The sequence below is a fragment of the Myxine glutinosa genome, unplaced genomic scaffold (assembly GCF_964187855.1).
Source record: "Myxine glutinosa unplaced genomic scaffold, kmMyxGlut1.1 SCAFFOLD_1763, whole genome shotgun sequence".
NCBI classification, from domain to species: domain Eukaryota; kingdom Metazoa; phylum Chordata; class Myxini; order Myxiniformes; family Myxinidae; genus Myxine; species Myxine glutinosa.
This window is the reverse complement of record NW_027617858.1, coordinates 67,474-89,508: the sequence shown is the minus strand read 5'-3', so window position 1 is coordinate 89,508 and position 22,035 is coordinate 67,474. Positions and strand designations below refer to the sequence as shown.

The 22,035-nt window shown below is 46.7% G+C and overlaps 1 long non-coding RNA gene across 1 annotated transcript; it reads right to left on the bottom strand.

The window, feature by feature from the left end:
- Positions 1 to 1,049: 1,049 nt before the first annotated feature.
- On the bottom strand, positions 1,050 to 2,201 carry LOC144889216 (uncharacterized). The gene is made up of 3 exons (XR_013621652.1): positions 2,142 to 2,201; positions 1,349 to 1,390; positions 1,050 to 1,085 (listed from the first exon to the last, which is right to left on the bottom strand). It is a non-coding gene; the product is annotated as an uncharacterized LOC144889216 (long non-coding RNA).
- Between the last annotated feature and the right edge of the window lie 19,834 nt (positions 2,202 to 22,035).

Sequence of the window (22,035 nt, the reverse complement as noted above, 5' to 3'; positions counted from 1 at the left end):
CTGGTTCCCTCCTTCCTGGCACTGTTCATCCGAATGCAACATTGGGGATTCGGTCAGGGGACATTCGAAGCACGTAGCCAAGCCATTGGAGGCGGCGACGCTGAATTTAAAGGGCAATTCTGTGGCAACCGGTTTTTTCATGCAAGTCTTTGTTGGATATCGTATTTAGCCAGAAGATGCAGCAAATTTTCGATAGGCATCCATTGTGGAAAGATTCCATCATGCACATATCTGACTTAATTACCCGCCAGCACTCAGAGCTATACAGAAGAACAGACATGACATTGCTGGTATAAAGTCTTATCTTTGTCTTCAGGCTGTACTGCTTCGACTTCCAGATAGAATGGATTTGAGCAATTGCATTACAAGCTTTGTGGATCCTTACTTGTCTTTCTTAGCTCCATTGTCTTTGCTGATTAGACTGCCGAGGTATGTAAAGTCATCTACAGTCTCCCGGGCTTCTCCATTTACAGTAATGGATGCAGGAGGTACGGTGTTGATGTTTATCACCTTGGTCTTGGTGGTATTGATATTAAGATCTGTCTTTCTTCTGGATAGCTAGCCTGTCAGTTTGTCCATGCAAATGTGTGTACCTTGATGACAAAACAGCTAAATCGTCAGCAAACTCCAGATGTACAAGTTGGGTGGAAAGGGTCCACTGGATGCCTCTAGGTCTAGCTGATGTGGTGTTCCTTATGATCCAGTCGATAGTAATCAGAAAGTGGATAGGTGATATAATTCAACCATGGCAAACCCCAGACTCTACCGGGAACCACTGTGATAAGGAGGTGTTCAGGATGACACTGCATTCAAAGCTGTTATAGAATTTGCTTATGAGAGTGATCATCTTCTGTGGAATTCCAGAAGATCTCAGAATTTTCCACAGGCTTGCTCTATGAACATGATCAAATTCCCTCTTGAATTCAATGAAATTGATATTAAGAGGTGCATTTCATTCTAATCATTCATATTATTATTATGTTAATATATTCTATTGCAATCAACTTCAATAAGTTTGAGTGAAATCCATACTTACTAATGTTTGGGTGATTTAGTGACTTCATTATCGAAGCTTCATGCAACATCTGCAAAAAAAAAAAACAAAGAAGGAAAAAAGAGAAAGGGAAAATTATACAAATTCCTTCAATCAGCTGGATTCAGGTTAAGTCACCCCATCACAATAACCACAAGATTGTAACTCTCACACAGAGACGCATGGCCTCAGGAGCCAAGAGACAAAGATGTATCACAGACAAAGATTCTACCAGGACAGTTCAGAGGTAAGTTAAACTGTGTTGTTAGTTCAACAGTTAAAAATACCACGATCCCAATATCAACACAAACTTACCATTTCTCCATCTCGCAAAGATTTTGCCAACTTCAAAGCAACCTGAAAGAGGCGACAATATATCATATTATAACATCTGATACATTGTGGGAAAATGAGTAAAATATATGATATTGGTGTGTCGTGATGTACAATTATTATATCTGTTTGTACTGAAGCCAACGTCAGAGATGAATTATAGAAAGAAACAACTTCACACAGACGGACGATAAAAAGGGGAATAGGTAAACGATTACATCAACACACCACAAGTGAATATATTCGAGTGTTAAGAATTGGAAGGAGGACAAACATTGAGGTACAAAGGATAAGGGAGTAGAAGGGGGTGGGGGCAGTGATGGGCATAAAACTGTAAATTCGGGAAAAAAATAAAATAAAAATCAATGGTAGGAATGAAAAAGCCCCCTCAATTTTGCATCAAGGGGTTTCCCCCATTATTTTTGGTGAGATTTCTGACACACAACCATCATCTGTCACAGATTACACATTATTTGTTCATTGCAATCACATCTATGATGTAATCTTCCACACGTGATGTGGGCCCTGCATGTCAAAAGAAAAAGCATCGTTCATCTCATCAGAAATAGAGAAGATAAATTCAGATGCAGGAGAATTTCCCGATCCCTTTGCTCTCATCCTTCTTCCATGTGTCTCTCCGTTGTTTCCCTCTGCACTGCTTGCTATCTGTATTTTCCACCATGTTCAGTTCTGTGTTCTATCTCGCTCTCCCGTGAGCTGTTCCATCTCCCAGAAAGTGAAATGAAGACACAGGAAGTATATCACAAGCTTGTACCTCTTCTGCAGAGTTGACATTCTTTGCTTTGTAAACGAATGAATAACCTCCTTCTCCAATGTGGGAGATAACCTTCCACATCCCGACCTGAAAACAAAGGCACAAACAGAGCTTCACAACATTGCTTCTGAAATGAAATAGAAACAAGAAAGAGTAATCAGAGATTGCAGACCCTTGCCAGGACATGTTTTTAGTGGTTTTTAAGGTTAATGGGTTCAAACAAATATGGCGGCCGAACCACATGACCTATGACGTCATCTTTTTATCTTTTTTTTTTTTTTTACACCAATTTATCCCCAGATGACGCTCAAAAAATTTCATCTTCATCTGATGAAGTTTTGTACTTGTCGAATTATGACGTCCTAAGGGAGGCACCGATGACATCATCATTAACATATTGTTATGTTCATGGGTGTGGGGGGGCGGTAGGTGAAAGAATACCATCGGAGAGTTAAAATTGTACAGGAAGTAGCATGGACCGTGGGACGAGCAGGATATATTCGATGTAATACGTAGAAAAATCGTAGCTGAAGGTTGTTTAAATGTTCATCACACGAGGGGTGGTGACCTGCTAATTATCTCTCGGGTTTAAGGTTAGCTTTCCACTGTGCGTCACAGCCTCTGCAAATTTTCCCCAACCTTTTTGCTGACATGGCTGGCCATGTAAATCAACCCTTAAATTGCAAAAAACCCTGGCAAAAGCCAAGCAGGGCCGGCGATGTGATCCCGGCCGAACTGAGCCTGCCCGCATGGAGCTAATAAGGCAAAAGACCCGGCCAGTAGAGGCAGAGAATCAATGGGCGGAGAAGAAGGCCGGCAGGCCACGCCCCAAGGTACGCGATTGGCCTGTAGGATGTTGGCGGGGCGAACTGAGAGGGAAGATCGATGATTGGCTCTCAGGAGTGAGGAAGAAGAGTGCGCGTCTGCTGCTCGGGATCGGAGAAGAAGGCTTCGACATCTTTGGTCACTGTGCTGAAAGAGAGCGGTATGCTGATTATCTTTGTATTCCTGTGAAGGTGAGCGGTTTTTCTGGACTGACGTGAGGGAGGTTTTGGTGGCTGTGGTGCTCTTTGGAGGCAGAGGGGGCCGCGAGCGAGGTAGTGGAGGAGAAAGGAGGCCATCCTCATGAGCTTGCCACAGGCTCGAAAGCAAGTGCCTTTGACGAGTGGTGCTGCCGCCATTTTGACCTTCCCGCGAGGGAGGCTTTGAACATCGTCACCACCACCAATCTCAAAAGGGCCATTTGGGACACAGATAAGTGCCGGCACACAAAGAGATTTTTTTTTCATTTTATTTTCCCATGTGTGTGTTGTGCGAATCAGTGTGTGGAGGCGTCACACAGTCAGGTATTAGTTTTACCAAAACATTTATTTCATCCGCGTTTTATTTTCATTAAACCATTGTGTTGCATTTTACTGTCGTGTTTATTTGGTGTGGTTTCGGAATAAACCCGTGTGTTCCGTTCAGGTAAACATCTCGCATCTCTTCATTCCTGTGCGCGCCAAAAATAACCGTCATCATCGGGAGGTCACCTCACAGTTAAAGCTGGTTCGACGTTTTTCGCGGAGCGTTTTTCAATTTTTCCAAGATGGCGCCAGTACCACAAGACATATGACGTCACAATTACAATTTTAAAAAAAATCTACAAGAGGAAGTGCACCTATGGTGAAACTTTCCTGTCAATTGGACCAACAGTTGCAGAGAAAATCAGATTTATTCTGTGCGGACAAACAGACAGACAAACAAACACACAAATGAAATATCACTCACAGAGCGACACTTGGCAAAAGACAACAAAGTAGAATGGCACTCAGGAGAGCATCCTTTTACCTCACAAATAATTGGTGGTTGAATTATATGACCTGATGTGCAAATAGTCTTCAAATTTTAAGTGACTTGGATGACAATTGACAATTTTAGTAATTTGGCCAATGTCTATGTTGGCCTAATTCTAAATTTGGCCTACCATTTGCCTATGTTGACCTCAAGAATAGTTGGTGGTTGCTTTCGGTATGGTGATATGCAAATCATATTCAAATTTAAATTTAAATTTAAAGTAAATCGGATGAAAATTTAGGATTTTAGCAATTCGAAATGGTTGATGACCTTTGGACTATGTTGACCTTTTGGCCTATGCTGATCTCAAAAATAATTGGTGGTTGAATTCATTTCGCCGACATAAAAATCCAATTCAAATTTCATGTCAATCGGATGAAAATTGAGAATTTTAGAAACTTGAAATTGTTGTTGATCTTTGGACTATGTTGACTATTTGGCCCATGGTGATCTCAAAAATAGTTGGTGGTCGACTTCAGTTAGCTGATATGTAAATCCCATCCAAATTTCAAGTGAATCGGATGAAAATTGAGGATTTTAGAAATTTGAAAAAAAGTGGTTGACCTTTGGCCTATGTTGACCTTTTGGCCTACGTTGATCTCAAAAATAGTTGGTGGTTGAATTCAGTTAGCCGATATGTAAATCCTATTCAAATTTCAAGTCAGTCGGATGAAGATTGAGGATTTTAGAAATTTCAAAAAAGTGGTTGACCTTGGGACTATGTTTGTCAGCCATTGGGGTTTAAACCCCATGACTCAATTGATCATAAACATCTGAAATTATATATCGTGCTTCTGAAAAACTGATTTGAACTCAGCTGCAGGCAGAGGCGGGGGGACAAAATGTGCTTTTGAGACTCGAGGTACAGGGTGGATCCTTAGCCCAGTAAACAAGTCCTTGAATGTATGTGCCAGACAGTAGATAAAATGCTCGCGACCCACGTACAGGGAAAACATGTCGCCAAACGCCTTCTTCACAAAGGGAATAATTAATTATATATCTTTGTAGTTTCTAGTATGTCTCCTAAATCAAGGATGTAACCAACCTCGGGAGAAATATAGACATTACATATCCTTGATTGTTATTGTATTCAGCACGTGTATCCAATCATTCATCTACCATTTAGCCTAGTGTATGAGAATATTTTCTTCGGCCTGCGCTCGGGTCTGATATGTTTAGATAAAGAGCCAAAAGGGCTCAGCCTATCCCATGCTTACATCTGTTTGTCTAAGTTTGGCCTTCTTCAGGAAGGGACGAGGGAAGGTGGGTCTTTATGGCCCAGGGTTTGCTATGTCTTTAGCGCAGATTCTTGTCTGATATTTTGCTATAAATGAAATGCCTTTTTACTTATTTTTCAGCGAGTGCCTTGAGAAATTGCCCGCTGCGTGTTAGGCGGTGCATTCTCGAGCCTTGCTCCACACTGTGTGTTTGTAATCGATCCCATTAAACATTGTTGCTCTGATTCTTCTTCTTCTTCCTTCCCTTGAGGTCTTCGACCGACAATTTTGGTGTCAGGAGTGGGATCATCCAAGTGTGCAGACGAGGTGGACCCTCACGTTCCAGGTCGGGGAGGAGGCCTGCCGGCATCAGATTTGGGTAAGCATTTTTGCACATCGAAATTGAAGCCTCCTGCCTTACTTTGGACGTGTGGACCTCTGTCGGCTGCACTACCTGGCTTGCATTCCGAACCATATTTAGTTTAAACCAGAGCAGCAGTGGGTAACGAATCGATTATACAGGGCGCCCGAGATAAGGAGGGATATCCCTCAGGTAAGCTTCCTGCGTGGGAAGCAGGTAGACCCATATGTGGGTGATAGATAATAGGTGTTAAGTTACTCCGGCGTGAGAACTGCGTTTAAGGCTAGAGATCGGGGGGCGACCCGATCTTAGGACTACCAGGAGGGATTAACCCAAGAAGGTAGGAAGAATGGGTAATAAGGTAGGAAAGGAGGGAGAGCCGTTGAAGAACACTCCAGCGTTTTACATGAAAAGAGATTATGGGTATGCTGCTTTGCAACCGAGCAAGGCATGGACTATATTGACCGAGGGTTTGAATACGCCTTGGCCAGAGGAAGGGTCATTTGCAATAGACAGGTTAGATGTGCTATATGGGGCTTTAGATGCCCTAGAGAAGAAGAAGAGACTCCCACCTGATTCATGGAAGGTCTATAGTTGGTGGAAGGTGGAGGCCTTGAAGAGACAGGCAGCCTCCAGACAAGCGAGTTTGCGAGGAGAGTTGGGCAAATACCAGAATGAGCGCAAACAGGGTCCAAAAAAGCAGGGTAAACAGATGAAGGCGCTCGCAGCGCAGACAAGTCAGAGGCTAATGGTAGCCCGGATTAATTCCGATGAGAAGGAACAGGATGAGGAAGATGAAATCCCTGTTTCCTATTCCCCCCATGGTCCAGTCCCAGGATCTAAGGCACGTACCCGACACCAGGGCGCTATAAGGGAAACAAATGGGAGACCCCCTAAAGTTCATAAGACCCCACAACCATCAGCCCCTCAAGTCGAGGACGATAGAGATAGCGGCACAGACACCCCGGGGTTTCCACCCCCGATAGGTCCAGGTCAGAAAGTTTACCCTTCACTAGTGGAGTATCGGGCACCAGTGCAACGTGCGATAGAAACAAAGGGAGTGTTCCCCATGCGATGCGTGGGAATAGACGCAAACGGCGTGGCAGTAAGGGAACGTGTGCCTTGGAAAGAATCTGATTTAACGGCCATGCAAAAGAGGGTTCAGGAAATGTTGATCGACCAACCTTTGGATATAGTAATATTGCTCCGTCACTGGATTACAGAGGATGCCCCAGATTGGAGAGATATTTGTCATTTGGGAGCATCTATATTGCCACCAAAGGTATGGGTAAAGGCTAAAACCCTTTCATTATGGCCAATAGATGACCCCATGGCTCGGGTGCCACCCATGACCGGAAACGATTGGGACATTTTGAAAAATCATCTCCTGACCCACATTGGCAATGCGCTCGCACCACCTGGAGGGCCAGATTGGGGAAAAATTGGCAACATAAAACAGAAAGCAGGAGAGACTATCGGCGATTACCGAGAGAGAATATAAAAAGCGATAGCTCGATGGGGCGGGTTAGGATTAATCCAAGTCGAGGACCTACCCGCTCCCCTGGTGAACAATTACCTAGTAGAAGGGCTTCGGCCCGCATTAAAAAAACAAGTGCATGCCGTCCTTTTCGGTTGGAAAGGAATGGGGACCAATGAATTATGTACAAAACTCGAACAATGTCCGGGCTCCTCTTCGGAGGAAAAAAAGGAAATTAAAGAAGAAATGTTGCAGATGTTAGTAAGGGAAAAATTGGCCCAGCAACAAACAACAAGAACAATGGGGAGCAAGAAGAAACAAAAGGGGGCAAAAATAATGGGAAGTGACAGTGAGAGTGAGTCAAGTGATGACGAGACACTCGGTCCGGCACTGCAGGCAGCTGTGATGCAAGTACCCCGGGGACCACAACAAGGGCCTAGTGGGCCAGGGAATCAGACGTGGAGACAACCCCAACAACCCCAGTGGGCTGCTCCACCATGTTCTGTGCTAGGTCCCCCGCCGGCCTATTGGCCACCACCAACACCCATGCCAGGATGGGCACCGCAATGGGGACCCTCCAATATGGGCCCCACCCCATGGGTTACCCCCAATTCGGGCATGCCATACGGGCCTTGTGCCCCAGTCCAACAAATGCCGAGGGGAGGGCAAGGGCGCCCACCTCCCTACAAAGGGGGGCGAAGGCCAAACCAACAGGGGGGTCCAGGACAGGGACCCCCAGGGAGAGGGGCATGCTTTGAATGTGGACAGATGGGCCACTGGAGACGGGATTGTCCAAATTATCCAAGGGGACCACGAGGACCCCAGGGACAGCAAGGGCCGTCATATGGAAACGCCTATTGACGGGACGAATGCGGGCCGCCAAAGGAATGTCCATTAATAACAATGACCCCAGATGAGGAACCGACCTTGACGTTAGATGTAAATGGACAACCACTAAAATTCTTAGTGGATACCGGTGCGACTCGCAGTTGTATCAATAAGGGACAACTACCTACTTTGAAACCGACACACAAAAGCGTCCAAATCCAGGGCGTTTCAGGAAAATTAGAAACTCTCCCCGTATCAAAGGAGACCCGAGTAATGCTCGGACCGCTAGAAGCTAAGCATGCATTTCTCATGACCACTACTGCCCCAACTAATTTACTAGGACGGGATTTGCTGTGTCGATTAGGTTGTAACATTGCGTGCACCAAAGAAGGTGTATACGTCGACGTCGGAGAATCGAACCGCGATTTGTTAATGATGGCATTGCAGCGCGCCAGCCCCACCGTGTATTGGTGGCGGTTGGAAGAAGGGGCTTTAGCAACATGGACTCATGTGATCGACACGATTCGCGCGCAAACGCAAGAAATTCGTGATTGGCTAGAAGAACACCACATAGCCACAAAATTGAAATATAATCCGCCGCATTGCACCGCATGTTATGACGCGACTGGAAGCGATGATTATTATTTAGACATGGTTGCGGCAGCTTTAGGGGAAACCTCTGATCTTCAATTATCACACATATGGATTGGCCGAGAAGGCATTGGGATTACGGTAACCTTGTCGCCACGCCAGAGATCAAAGGCTAAGTACCCCGAGGGGATGGTAGCGCATGTTACCCTTAGCACCGCCAGAGGATGGCCACCCGAGAGCATTGGATGGATGATGGACAGACTGCGGAAAACGCCAGTAAGGCGTCGATACAATGTTGAACACCGAACGGTCCATGTGTTGGACAACAATGAAGGGTTCATAATTAATTTGGCACCTCAAGACAGACGAGTTCGATTTGAGATGGTGGAACTGCCACCCAAAGCGGCACATATGGTCAGGGCGGTCCCCACGACTCCAGGGGACTCCAGGGGACTCCGATGGATTGCTCGATACCGTCACCCCGTCACTATGGGCGCAACACGAGAATGAAGTAGGGCGCATTAGGAATGCACCTCCGTTGGTGATTCCAATTAAAGAAGGGTTACCTTTACCACACATTCGGCAGTACCCACTTCGGCACGAGGCTGACGCAGGCATTTTTCCGGTGATAGAATCGCTCGTGCAGCAGGGAATAATAATCGAAACCAACAGCCCATGTAACTCCCCCATTTTCCCAGTGCCAAAACCAATGACAGGAAAGTGGCGATTTGTGCAGGATATGCGAGAGATTAATAAAATAATTCAGGGTATTCATCCGGTTGTACCAAATGCAGAAGTTTTGATGACTTCCATTCCGCCAGATGCTACACATTTTACAGTCATAGACTTGTGTTCCGCCTTCTTTTCAGTGCCAATAGCTCCAGAGTCCCAGTATCTCTTCGCTTTCACCTTCCGGGGGAGACAATTCACCTGGACAGTGCTTCCGCAGGGTTTCGCAAATAGCCCTACCTTGTTTTCACGAGCGCTGCACCGCGATCTCGCAGATGTCCAATTGGAAGGCGGCTCGGTGCTGTTGCAGTACATCGACGACTTATTAATCTGCTCTCCATCCAAGGCAGCCTGCGAGACGGATTCACTAGCGCTGTTAAATGCGCTAGCCGAGAAAGGCCACAAAGTAGGCCGGGAAAAATTGCAATTTGTGCGGGAGATAGTTACATACTTGGGACACGCGATTTCGCATGGGAGACGCGAGCTCAACGCGAGCCGGGTCACGGCCATCATGGAAACCCCGTTGCCTCGTACACAAAGGGAGGTGTTGCGATTTTTGGGAATGGCAGGGTACTGTCGTACATGGATAATTGACTATGCGTTATTAGCAAAACCTCTGTATGAGGCGACGAAAAACGACCAGCCACGGATGGTAAACTGGACGGACAATCGAATACGCTGCTACGAAGGACTCAAACGAGCCCTGGTAACGGCCCCAACCTTGGGCCTTCCCGACTATAAAAAGGCCTTCACACTTTTCACCCATGCAGTAGGGGGATTCGCACAATCCGTGTTAACTCAGACTCATGGAGATAGGGAACGTCCGGTAGCCTATTTCAGCAAAAAGCTTGATGCGGTAGAACAAGGCTTTCCGCTGTGCTTACAAGCCGTGGCGGCTGCCCGATACGCAGTTGAGCGGACGGCCGACATAGTAATGGGACATGCTGTCCTTTTACAGGTACCGCATTGCGTCCATACACTACTACAACAGCGAAACACACAGCATCTCACAGCCACTCGACTGATGCAATACGAAACGGCATTAATTATGGCACCCAACGTGACGGTGATGCGGTGTACCGTTCTTAACCCAGCGACACTTTTGCCAACAAAGGAGGAGGGAATCCCGCACGTTTGTACGGACGTGGTCCAATTAATATCAACGGTAAGGCCTGACTTACAGGACACTCCGCTACAGGAAGCCGATCATACCTATTACGTCGATGGTTCAGCCAAACGGGCTTGGGACGGATCCCTGTTATCTGGGTACGCAGTATGCTCGGATACGGAGACGGTCGAAAGCGGCCGCCTCCCGCCCACCTGGTCAGCACAACAAGCTGAACTGTACGCACTCACGAGAGCGTGCGAAGTAAGCGAGGAAAAAGCAGTGACAATTTATACAGACTCGGCATACGCACACGGAGTGGTCCACGACAAAGGGGCCATATGGAAAATGAGAGGGTTCCTCACTTCAGCGGGAGCACTCATTAAAAATGGGGACTTAGTGCGTAATCTGCTTCATAGTATTATGCTTCCACGTGAAATAGCTGTAGTTAAATGCCGAGGTCACCAGCGTACAGACGACGCTGTGGCCCGTGGAAACGCCCGAGCCGACGAAGCAGCAGCACAAGCGGCAAACCAACAGGTTGGATATAATATGCCAGTAGTTACGCGCAAACAGGGCGCTAAAGCGACCGCCCAGACAGACGTTCCGACATCCGCACCTACAGAGTTCGATGTAATACAATTACAAGCCGCGGCCTCAAACGTAGAACATCAAGATTGGATTAAATTGGGAGCTCAGCGCCCCGCAGGACAAATGTGGACGATTAATGACAAACCCGTGGCACCGCGAGCTTTATTGCCATGGTTGGCACGCATGGCGCATCAAAATGGCCATGTGTGCCATAGGGGGGTGATGAGGCAGGTCACTTCCACCTGGGCAGCACCAGGCCTTTCGGCTGCGGTTACCATGGTCTGTCGCTCGTGCGCTATATGTCAACGGCATAATAGGGGGGCACCCCCCAGACGCCGCCACAACGTGGGTCACCCGGCTCCCGTCGGGCCGTTCTGTCATATCCAGTTCGATTTTTTCAATTTACCGCCTTGTATGTCCTTTAAGCATGTACTGGTAGTGGTGGACATGTTCACCAAGTGGGTGGAGGCCTACCCATGCGTCAGGGCTGACGCTATAACGGTGGCCAAGTGCCTTTTGCGGCACTTTATATGTCGATTCGGTGTCCCGCAGAAAGTGTCATCCGATCAGGGCGGGCACTTCACAGGTGACGTCATTAAAGCCGTGTTAAAGGCCTTGGGAGTGATACAGTCGTTCCACTGTGTTTACTGCCCGCAATCGGCGGGACTTGTAGAACGAACGAATGGCACACTGAAAGGTAAGTTGGCAAAGATTTGCGACGAAACAGGCCTCAAGTGGCCGGAGGCCCTTCCGCTAGCGTTAATGAGCGTGCGCTCCACTCCAGGGCGCACCACTGGTCTCTCTCCGCACGAGATATTAATGGGTCGGCCCATGAGTTTGCCGGTATCGGCGCCAGTGGATATGGCAGCACTTGAATTACCTATCATGGATGACATGCTTTTAAAGTTTTGCATAGGTCTCTCCCATGTAGCGCGCAGCATACATGAACGCGTTCGGGAGGCCCTGCCGGAGCCAGCAAGCAAGCCTATCCACACCTTCGAGGCAGGAGATTACGTGCTGGTGAAGCATTTCACCCGTAAGACTGCGCTCGAACCAAGGTGGACGGGGCCATACCAAGTTCTTCTGATCACACCAACAGCGGTGTTTTGTGAGGGCAAGTCGTCCTGGGTACATGCCACACATTGTAAGTTGGCCATACCCACAAACACAGACACCTCAAACGCACCACCACAGATCGAGGATGCTGCACCACCGCCTGTTAGGGGTGGCAATCACACTTAGTTTAATATACCGCTTTGCCAGCACTGGGGACATGAGGGCATGGGCGAACACGGAGACATATGCATATGGCGACCAAACCATTAAGGTCTACCGGCAGAGAGTTATCTGGGGCCAGAGGCTAAAACAGGTGTCTGCAACAGGTGCATGGGATGCTAAGAGAGGTATTAGAGGACATTGGATTGACTTTAAATTGAAATGAAAATTGAAAGGGTGGATTAGGAAAATGAATTTGTTCAAATAATCGTGGCATCTGTGGGATGCAACAATTTTTGTGCCAGAATAGTGTATGGGAGCCGTCATCTGGGAAGCGTCGTTAAATGGCAGTAGGTTTAGACAGATATTGAAAGGGTTCGTGCAATGTCATTTTGGGGCTTATGGCTCGCCATTGTCTGTCTGCCAGTTATGGTGGGCAGAGGGAAGAGGGAGTGATACTGCTCTGGCCTCTTGCTTGGCAGAATTGAGTATTGCTGGTTTTACCCCTGTTCAAAATTGAGCTCTCGAGAGCTGATTAACATTAGGATGCATCTCTCAAGGGACCCCTGGGTGGTCTCGAGAGCTGAGGTGTGAAATATGATGACGTTGTCTTATGGACACTTTGTGAGTGGCTAGACACGTGCCTGAAAGGGGAAATTGTATTCATAACTCATGTGGGTTGTGTCTGAAGAAAAGGTTTAAAAGGTCTCTCCCATGTAGCGCGAGATCTCGCGAGATCTTGGAGACGGCGGCAGGGATTTTCGAAGCTCCACACGGTCTCCACGTTTTTCGAAGTTAAGTCTGTTCACAATTGTATTTTGTCGAAACTGTATTTATCTTTCGGTGTGTGAAGTTATTGTGTGCAACTTTGGTTGTTTCTCGGTGTTTATCTTTCATAAATTGATCGTCTGTTTGCCGTGTCGTGTCTTGAGGCCTTGTACAGTGTGCACTGTACAACCTTGAGGCTTTGTTTTTCTCTCAGCGGTCCGTCTTTTGTGATCCAATAACTTTCGTTCTCTGTATTCCCAGTCTTTTCACCCATAGCCTACTTCCTTGTGTAAATCTCAACTCAAAAAAAAAAAAAAAAAAAAAAAAAAAAAAAAAAAAAAACATTTTCCTTCTCTGTTATCATTCGTTTATTCATTCTTATTCGTTCGTTCGTTCTTCGACCACGTGTTTCTCCCCCATTTCCCCAGATAGTTTTCACTCATTAACCTTCAATGTTTACACTTTCCCCTCAAGTTATGTATTCCGTCATATTTTATAACACCTTTTTCTTCTTCTTCTTTAAAAGGCTGCTTTCGACTTGCTCACCAAATCAATTCATCCCCAAAAAAATATCCATCTCCTATAGTGCCTTTTTTCTACATTCCCTAAACTCTCCTGCACTCCATCCTCCATCCAGCGTCCTTAAACGTATTTTTAACTCGAAGGTCACAAGCAACTCATTTTGCAATAAATGTTCGTTTCCCATAAATCGTACACTTTCAAAAATCCAATCTCACCCCTCCCCTCCAAATCTTCCCCATAACCCCTCCCCTCCAAATCTTCCCCATCACCCCTCCCCTCCAAATCTTCCCCATCACCCATCCCTTTCAAATCTCCACCCTTGCCCCCTCCCTCCTAAACGACCCCCTCACCCCTCCCCGCCAAGACGCCCCCTCGCCCCTCCCCTCCTAGACTCCTGCCTCACCCCTCCCCTCCAAATCTCCCCCATATCACATCCCTTTCAAATCCCTCCCCTTGCCCCTTCCCTCCCAAACTTCCCCCTCACCCCTCCCCTTCAAATCTCCCCACCCTCATTGCTTCTCAATTTCCCCCCTCTCACGCCCCCTCCTCAAAGCGTCCTCCCCGCTTCTTCCCCCTTCAAACTCTCACCTCCATCTCCCCCAACCTTCTGCCTCGCTCTTCCCCCTCCTCAAATAACACCTCATTGTGGCTCACCCAATCACCATCAAACCTTTTGTCCGCCCCATCCTTCCCTTTCTCCGAGCTATTCTGAAATCTCTGACACACCTTCAACAGCTCTCCCTACCTCTTCCACCTCTTCCACATCTTACCCTACCCCTCCTCCCCCCTGTTCTGTATCTGATGCTCCCCCTTCCTCTTCATTAACGGTATGGACCTCAAACATCCGGGGCCTTCGTTCAAACTTAACTGATCTCTCCATACAGGTTGCTTCTGTCAAACCAGACGTGATCTGCTTAACAGAAACTTTCCTCCTTTATGATGTCTCTGATTCCATAGTATCTCTCCCGGGCTACTCCCTCCTCCGGTATGATAGACCTGAGCCTCGTCCTGGAGGCGGGGTTGCTATCTTTATCAAAAACTCTCTTCCTCACTCGCCCTGCACTGCACTCTCTCCACCTCACCCCCAGGAATACCTCTGGCTACGGCTTCCCCTTCGCTCCCACCTCTTGTTCATATGTGTGTTGTACCGTCCACCAAACAGTGATGACTCCATCTACATCTCGCTGTCTGATGATATGGACCAACTTCTATCTACTCATCCCAACTCTCTCTTCCTCATATGTGGTGATTTCAACTGTCATCATGCCAGTTGGCTGGGTGTGGGTACCTCTCTCACCAGCCATGGCTCCTCAGCAAAGGACTTCTGCGACTCACTGGGACTGACACAATCTGTCAATTTCCCGACCCGGATCTCAGTCAACGGAACATCTTCTCTTCTGGACTTGGTTATGACTAACTTCCCTGAAAATGTCTGCTGCTCTTCTTCTGCTCCGAACGGATCATCTGATCATGTCCTTGTTAAAGTGGACATCTCTCTGACCATCCTCAGGGAGCCTGCTCAGCGTCGACGAGTCTGGCATTTCACTCAGGCCAACTGGCACGGTCTTCAAGCAGCCATCAATCATCTGGACTGGTCTCCCATTTCTACCACCTCTGACATCAACTCATCCTGGGAATTCTTCCAAAGTAAATTGCTCTCTCTCATGCACAGATTTATCCCATCTCGTCTTCAGTTGTCTTACCCTTCCTCCCGTCCATGGTACACGGAATCTTGTGGTGAGGCTGTTGCCTAGAAACAACTTGCCTTCGTCTCCTGGAAAGCAAATCCAACGGAAGGAAATCTCATTTCCTTTCACAAAGCCCGAAACAAGTGTGTGTCCACCCTCAGGAGAGCCAGGAAACAATATCTCTCCGTTCTCAAGACCGAACTCTCTTATCTGTCTCCCTCTTCCAAATCCTGGTGGCGTCTGGTCAAATCCGTTTCTGGTGTTTGTTCCCCCTCCATCCCCTCCCTTACCTCAAACGGCTACACAGCTGACTCCGCACGTGAAAAAGCTGAATGCCTCAACTCTGTGTTTGCCTCTAAATCTTGTGTCCCAAACCCATCCCTCTCTGTACCCACCATACCCAGTCGTACCCTGCTGCTCCTGGACTCCGTGTCCTTTCCTCCTGACAAGGTGGAAAAGTTTCTGTCAACCCTCGACTCTGATTCTGCAACTGGACCCGACGGCATCAGCCCACGGGTCCTAAAATCCTGCTCTGCTGCTCTATCTCACCCTCTCTCTGTTCTCTTCACCCTCTCTTTTGCTCAAGGTCAACTGCCATCTGCTTGGAAATCAGCCAACATCACCGCTTTGCACAAAAAAGGTGCAAAAACAGATCCTAGCAACTACAGACCAATCAGCCTTCTCCCAATTATCAGCAAAGTCATGGAATCCATCATTGCTTCGGATATGAAATCTTTCCTCTTCTCCAATGGCTTGATCTCTGATCATCAATTTGGTTTCAGACCAGGTCACTCTACTCTGGACATGCTGCTTCTGCTGTCTCAACAATGGATGGAGGTCCTCAATGCCAAACAGGAAATTAGAGCTGTCTCCCTCGACATATCACGTGCCTTCGACACGGTCTGGCACCCCGCTCTGCTCACCAAACTCTCCTCCTTTGGTATCCATGGAAATCTCCACGCATGGCTGGCGGACTTCCTCTCTAGTCGTCGTCAACGTGTGGCCCTGAATGGGTTTCTCTCATCTCCTCTTCCTGTTCAGGCTGGAGTTCCCCAAGGCAGTGTTCTGGGCCCCGTGCTTTTTCTGGTCTTCATCAATGATCTCTCTGACTCTCTCGAAAATCCTCTCTATCTCTTTGCTGATGACTCCACTCTCTGCCGCTCCATTCCTCTTCCCTCAGATCGGCAGTCTGCTGCCTCCTCACTCTCTGAAGACCTGGACAAAATCACAGACTGGTCAAACAAGTGGAACATGTCTTTCAATCCTGACAAATCTCACACTCTTACTATGTCTCTCCGAAAAGATCGACTGGACAACCCTCCCATCTACTTTCTCAACAATCCTCTCCAAGAAGTTCTGTCGCTCAAGATTTTGGGTCTCACTATCTGCCATGATCTTTCTTGGGAAAACCACATTTCCAAGCTGGCCTCCAAAGCCAGTCGCCGACTGGGCATCCTCCGTCGTGCGAAGTCCTTCCTCGGCACACCTGAGCTCCTCACCACATACAAGGCTTTCATCCGCAGCTCAATGGAATACTGTTCTCCCCTATGGGCCGGTGCTCCTGCCTCACACCTAGCTCGGCTTCACGCTGTTGAAACCAAAGCTTTCAGAATTATTGGAATCTCCCGCGATGAAGCTATCTCTGAGGGCCTCTCACTCATTCACCGCAGGCAGGTAGGTGGTCTTTCTGTCTTCTACCGACTACTCTCCGGCGTTGCACCCCCAGCTCTCTCTGTGCTCTGTCCCCCAAATATTCCTACAGGTCGCACAAGATCTGCCAGCAACCCTCTGATGGTTAAACTGCCGAAATCTCGGCTCTCTGCTCACCTTCACTCTTTCATTCCTCTTTTCTCCCGCCTCTGGAACAAACTCCCTCACTCCCTTCAATCCCACTCCTCCCTCCAGGTCTTTAAAACAGCTGTTCACCACCATCTCTTATCTTCCCCCATCCAAAACCTTGATCTTTTCTACCCCCGCTAATTCACCCCAGATCCACCTTGTTTGAAATTCCAACTTCTTTCCTGGAAGTCCTGGCAGTGTCCATATGTTTTATACCTCTCCCACCGCCCCCTTCCCACGCCCCCCCCCCCAAAGCCCTCGCCCTCTCTCAGATCTCTCGATGTCTCCATGTCTCTCGGTCCCTGCTCTCAAATGTTGTGTTTGTGTCCTTCCCCCTCTCTCCCATCTTGTCTACCGCTCCCTATGTTATATGTTTTATGTGTCGGTTTGTCTTTCTGTGTGATTAATGTTCGCTCTTTCACGAGCCTCAACCTTGTATACAAAAAAAAAAAAAAAAAAAAAAAAAAAAAAAAGGAAGTGTGAAGAAGGTCATGGAAAGTGCAAAGATGATTGGAGTGGAAAGTCGAATCAGATGGATTATTTGTCAATGACAGGTGACTGCAGGAATTGATGAGAAAGTGGAGGAAAAGGTTATAAAAGTTAATGGAAAAGACAGGAAATAAAGGAAAGTGGTTAGTTATGGACTGTTGTTTCGTGATAAGAAGGTGATACAAGGGGTTGGCTTGCACTGGGGGGGAAATGGTTGGTAAATCATGTATTATTAGATGTAGGGAAGATGATTAAAAGGAAGGTATTTTCGGAAATTGGTGAAAGTAAATATGGCATTCGAATTTCCAGACACGACACAGGAAATGCGGCTATGAATAAGCCAACCATCTGTGAGATAAGGTAACTAAATGCCAATTGGTGGGACGGGGGGCTAGGAATTTGACCATGGTGTGTGTAAGAAAGTATTTTACAGGATGGAAAGTGAAGAAGCCGCCGACAACGACTATGGTTCTGACCACAAAGGCCGTCGACCTGAATGGGCCCTTCAACAAGGCAGTTGTGACCAGCGCTCCAGAAAATTGTATTGAATTTTGTGATGACTGATACTTGTGTTGATCCCATGTGGGAACTGGCTGCTGCCTGTATTGATTTTTGTGATGACTGTGATACTTGTGTGGAAAACCCCTTGCGTGTACTGGCTAACGCCTCTTATGTATTATGAATGATTGGCTAATAGATAGTCTCGCATTAGTAATGGAACGAATTGGAAACGAAACCCGAATCGCAGAACTACAATTGGAAAACGAATTAGTGCATATGCGAACGATGGTGATGCAGAATCAAGTGGCTTTGGATATGTTATTGGCAGAAAAGGAAGGAGTATGTGGGGAAAACGATGAACCTATTGATGCTTGGGATTCTGATAATGATGATTTTAGTTGGGATGATTATACCTGTGATTTAGAAAGTGTAGGTTCTTTTAAAGGTTATTGCTATTATGCCAGCAGTAAGGAGCGGATGGCAAACATGTATCCGGAAGAACCACCCTCACCACCACTTACACCACCCAGCAATCACATGTACAAGGCTTGATGGCATTGGACGTCGATTGTTTGCCCTAATTCGCGAGGACCACGCCTGCATAAGGAGGGCCCTAAATCTGGCTGGCAACCGGGTCGCACCTACGCCGCTGCGAGGGTGGATTCGGAATCCGGCCGGGCGGCAGCAATCTCTTAACCAGGCGCCGTCGTCGCGAATTATGGCTAACAATTCATGCGTTGAATGTTAGACGGCCAGTTAGGGCCGATATCTCTCTTTGAGCAGACGTGACGCTATGTCGTGCCTGGCATGTGACTAATTGGGATGCTGACCACTGGGATATACGGTGTCTTTCCAAGGAGGTGTCTTGTCAAGACAAAGGAAGGAACTGTCAGCCATTGGGGTTTAAACCCCATGACTCAATTGATCATAAACATCTGAAATTATATATCGTGCTTCTGAAAAACTGATTTGAACTCAGCTGCAGGCAGAGGCGGGGGGACAAAATGTGCTTTCGAGACTCGAGGTACAGGGTGGATCCTTAGCCCAGTAAACAAGTCCTTGAATGTATGTGCCAGACAGTAGATAAAATGCTCGCGACCCACGTACAGGGAAAACATGTCGCCAAACGCCTTCTTCACAAAGGGAATAATTAATTATATATCTTTGTAGTTTCTAGTATGTCTCCTAAATCAAGGATGTAACCAACCTCGGGAGAAATATAGACATTACATATCCTTGATTGTTATTGTATTCAGCACGTGTATCCAATCATTCATCTACCATTTAGCCCAGTGTATGAGAATATTTTCTTCGGCCTGCGCTCGGGTCTGATATGTTTAGATAAAGAGCCAAAAGGGCTCAGCCTATCCCATGCTTACATCTGTTTGTCTAAGTTTGGCCTTCTTCAGGAAGGGACGAGGGAAGGTGGGTCTTTATGGCCCAGGGTTTGCTATGTCTTTAGCGCAGATTCTTGTCTGATATTTTGCTATAAATGAAATGCCTTTTTACTTATTTTTCAGCGAGTGCCTTGAGAAATTGCCCGCTGCGTGTTAGGCGGTGCATTCTCGAGCCTTGCTCCACACTGTGTGTTTGTAATCGATCCCATTAAACATTGTTGCTCTGATTCTTCTTCTTCTTCCTTCCCTTGAGGTCTTCGACCGACATGTTGACCTTATGATCTTTTGACCTCAAAATATGTAGGATTTTGTCGGACCATGATCTCTACAATTTGGCGAAGTTTCATGAAGATCGGTTTAAAATTGTGAACTGTAGGCAAGTATAAGTGAGCGCAAAGACAGACAGACAGACAGACAGACACACACACACACACACGAGTGATCAACATACTTGCAAAAAATATATTATTTTTTTTGCCAAGGAACAAACACACAAATGAAAAATCACTCACAGAGCGGCACTTGGCAAAACAAAACAAAGTAGAATGGCAATCCGCAGAGCATCCTTTTGACCTCAAAAATAATTGGTGGTTGATTTCAGCGACCTGATATGCAAATCGTCTTCAAATTTTAAGTTAATCGGATGAAAATGGACAATTCTAGAAATTTGGCCTATGTTGACCTCTTGGCCGATGTTGACCTCAATAATAGTTGGTGGCTGAATTCAGTTCGCTAATATGAAAATCCTATTCAAATTTCAAGTCAAACGGGTGGAAATTGAGGATTTCGAAATTCGAAAAAAAAGTGGTTGACCTTTGGCCTATGTTGACCTGTTGGCCAATCTCAAAAATAGTTGGTGGTTGGTTTCAGTAAGCTGATATGCAAATCCTATTCAGATTTCAAGTCAATCTGATGAAAATTGAGGATTTTAGAAACTTGATAAAAAGTGGTTGACCTTTTGGCCGAAGCTGATCTCAAAAATAGTTGGTGGTTGAATTCAGTTAGCCGATTTGAAAATCCTTTTCAAATTTCAAGTGAATCGGATGAAAATTGAGGATTTTAGAAATTTGAAACAAAGTGGTTGACCTTAGGCCAATGTTGACCTTTTGGCCTTGTTGATCTCAGAAATAGTTGATGGTTGAATTCAGTTCACTGATATGAAAATCATATTCAAATTTCAAGTCAATCAAATGAAAATTGAGGATTTTAAGAATTTGAAAAAAGTGGTTGACCTTTGGCCTATGTTGACCGTTTGACCTATTGACCTCAAAAACAATTACGATTTTGTCGAACCACGGACTCGACCATTTGGTAAAGTTTCGTGAAGATCCGTTTGAAATTGTGACCTGGAGGCCAGTATAAGTGAGCGGACAGACAAACACACAAACTGGGGAGTGATCAACATACTTGTTTAAAAATTTTCTTTACCAAGCAACAAATAGTCAGGTTCACTATGTTAACAAATATAATTTCGTTCAAAATTTTGGTAGATTAGCAAAACTATACATTTTTGGAATATTCAGAGCATGAGGAATCCAAAAATTAATGTTTACATTTGCGTAGCCACCTTTGCGAAAATGACACTCAGGACAGTGATGAAGATAGTCAGGTTCACTATGTTAACAAATATAATTTCTTTCCAAATTTTGGGATTAGCAAACCTGTACATTTTTGGAATCTTCAGAGCATGGAGAATCTGAAAATCAATGTTGGCATTTGCACAGACACCTGCATGGGCGCCATTTTGGATTTTGAAAATGGCCGCCATAAAATACATATTGTTGCGGATATGGGATTTGCATCCATCCATATCCGCTTGTAAATATTCCCCTATTTCCTCAATACTTCCCAACTATCCCCAATCCCCCATTCCCTAGTCCCATTTTCTGTAAACAACACTCTGTAGACCCGACCTCCCCCTATTTCCCCCATTAAATGTCGTGCCCAGGTTCACCGCATCTCATGTAAGACAATTATAGGACATCTTGCTAGTTATTCTTAGTCTATGTCAGTTAAGGATTCGTTTCCATTAATTCTGACCCTTCGTTGCACCAGAATGTGATTGTATGGCACCGTTAGGAAGTTTAGGACCTCCCAATACCTCCCCGCAGCTCTTCCTCACGGTTCAGCAACAACAACAACAACAGCACCAGCGGCGGCGTGCACAGGGAGTGCGCGTCCTCACTCCGGCTTGGTTGGTAGGGGGTGTTGGGAGGGCATGAGGCCTTCCCAGCGAGCCGCCATCGAACATGTGCTCGACGGGGTTACCACATAGGGGCTCCCTGTCAGCTCCTCGTCAAGGGCAGAGCCCGGTAACCCCCGCACCCAATGGGAGCGGCGGACCGGTACCATCTGGGGCGGAGCCAACCAGCCGAGGGCGTGTCACTCCCCGCTGAGCATGCGCAGGAAGAGGGAGGTGACGTCAGATGCGCGCTGAGCTTGGAGAAAGAAAGACGCCACCTCCGAGCGCTGTGAGGCCTCCCTGCATCTCTTGGACCGTGCTTGATCCTGTCCCCGAGCCAAGGTGCACCTTGTGCTATCGAACTACCTGTCCTTCCCTGCCATCAATCCCTGTGTAAGTCAGCCTTGTTCCGTTTGTCTGTGGTCTGTCTGGGATAAGATAAGACTGTAACTAAGTGCCTATCTCTTCTGTGCCTTTACCTCACTACCTTGTAATCTACCCCTTTTCTCCCCCACTGTAATTATATCCTCCTCCGGAGGTCTTGAGAACTGTACCCCT